Source organism: Oncorhynchus tshawytscha, linkage group LG23 (genome assembly GCF_018296145.1).
Source record: "Oncorhynchus tshawytscha isolate Ot180627B linkage group LG23, Otsh_v2.0, whole genome shotgun sequence".
In the NCBI taxonomy this organism is placed as follows: domain Eukaryota; kingdom Metazoa; phylum Chordata; class Actinopteri; order Salmoniformes; family Salmonidae; genus Oncorhynchus; species Oncorhynchus tshawytscha.
Window position 1 is genome coordinate 1,406,088 of NC_056451.1, and position 2,577 is coordinate 1,408,664.

Sequence of the window (2,577 nt, forward strand, 5' to 3'; positions counted from 1 at the left end):
ATTAGTTCTAATGTAGCCTTTCACTGAATACTAATTTAGTTATATTACTAGTTATAGCACTAGTTTATCTAAAGACTATCAATGTGTTTATATACTGTGTACAAAACATGCACACCTGCTATTTCCATGACAGACTGACCAGGTGAAAGCTATGATCCCTTATTGATGTCACTTGTTAATTCCACTTCAATCAGTGTAGATGAAGGGGAGGAGACAGGTTAAAGAAGGATTTTTACGTCTTGAGACAATTGAGACATGGACTGTGTGTGTGCCATTCAAGGGGTGAATGGGCAAGACACAAAAGATTGAAGAACTGAAACACTGCTGGAGTTTTTCCCGCTCAACAGTTTCCTGTGTGTATCAAGAATGGTCCACCACCCAAAGGACATCCAGCCAACTTGACACAACTGTGGGAAGCATTGGAGTCAACACGGGCCAGCATCCCTGTGGAACACTTTGGGCACCTTGTGGAGGCTTTTCTGAGGTCAAAAGGGGATTGGTGCAACTCAATGTTAGGAAGTTGTAGTTAGTGTTTTGTACAGTATCTAGTTTATTTCATCAATTATATATACTGTATATATACTGTATGTTCTGTGGTTGTAGTTATCATATGACAAACAAAATACATGGTAGACATGCTCCCTGTCTGTCAGAGAATGTGAGATGCGCTACTTATGACCCCTCAGAGAGGAAATGTGTGTGTGCCAGAGAGCACGGAACAGCTGCTGACATAAAGATGCTGTCCCACTACATAAACTTCTCGTTTTGTGATGCTCACCCCGTTTTACACACTGCTTGCCTGTGTGTGTCTACTGGACGGTTGCCAAGGTGACGGCCCTCGCCTCAAAGTGACCCTGAGTGCCAAGTTGATGTGGAGACTGCCCAGTGGCAGTTTTTCTGACTCTTTTCTCTTTCTCTCCATTTTTTCTTTTTTACTCCCTCTCTTCCGGTCTGACCCTTGCCACACACATACAAGTAGTGGAAATATTTGCAGAGTGCCCTTATCGCCGCAAGGAGAATGCCGCCACGACTCAGCCGACCTGTCTCCACTGCGTAGAACACTCATTTGTCATGGCAACACTGCGACCTGCCGCTATGGAATGCCAGGGCTCTCCTGGCTCTGTTGACACACTGCTAGAGAACCAGCCTGCTATGTCATCTCATCCTCTTCAGTCTATATGGTATTTCCCTCTGTCCCTCTTTATTAGGTCCAGCTGTCCCTTTGTTGCTCTAACCTGGGCCATGTTCATTAGGCACAGAATGGAAGAAGATGTAGGTAATCAGCAAGGCACTACCTGAATTTGCCCAATAAGACACTTGTTTTTGTTTTCCGTCCTTTTGTCGGTATGCCTAAATGAACACGACCCAAGGTTTTTCCTGGGCCGTTGTACAGGGATTGTAGAGAAGGAGTTAATAATACAGGTTCACTGTGTGTAAAGGAATGATATAGGGTTATCTGCAGGTGCAGAAGGGAATTAAACATGACAGGGTCACTCACTACACATGTTTAGAGGGCTTAAAGTAGTAATGGTGTTCTGTCTGTGTTACTGTACCGTATACACTGACTGAGGTCATGGTGTGTTCAACACAGTGAGCAGGTGTTGGAGAGGACATGCAGGAACTGCCCTGCCTGTGTGAGATATCTACCTCTACTTCCCGTGCACCTTACACACACACACTCACACCTCTTGTTGGCCTAAGATGTCTGTGTGGGTACTGATTTAGTGACATCTGGTTTACACCAGTAAGGCTGGGCTCTGAGAGAGTTTCTGAGAGCCTGTCACAGCTGATGAATTGCAGGCTTTGGTTTGGGTGGAGTGGTGTTGGAGGTGTGGGGGCAGGGTGAGAGAGGGAGGTTTGAGCAGAGACCGGGAAAAAGCCTTGGCAAAGGATGAAAACAGTGGGATTTTCTTGGGAGCGTAAATGTAAATCAACCTGGTGCATTATGACTGTGGGAGTGAGAATACAAGAACATAGATAAATCGAGTGGAGGCGGGAATGTCCATGGACTCATGGCTGACACGGTACAGTCCCCCTAAGACAGGTGCAGGGATGAAGAGAGAGCAGTAGTGTACCACTCCCTAACAAAGACCCAGGGGAGAACCATTCTAAACATCCCCAATTTAAGAAGGGTTTAAAAAAGAACACCTTCAGTAGTAATGCCGTTTTTATTTAAGTTATTTAAACCTATGTGAAGCAGTATTCTTGCCAACTTCTGTCGTGTTATTAAGGAGGATTGAGAAAGGAACAGGCTTACCCAGAGCCCACAAATCAAATCGGCCTATATCATTTATTTATCCAGTTCATATCATTTCTCAGAAAGCTAAATTGCATGTTCTTGTAATTTCGGAGTTTTCATCTGCAATGTGTTTCTTTAGAGCCATCCCAACTCGAATCTTAAATATTTCTGGTCTACTTTGTCCATTGCGTAATGCGGTAGCAAAATAAGTGTATGTTTTACACCGGACTTGTGGATATGGTTATTTAGCTAGTGGACACCAAATTAACCATCTGGCGTTAGGACCCCGTGGTTGCGCGCAGGGACATTACCCGCTGCACTGTCCGGATGGGCACACT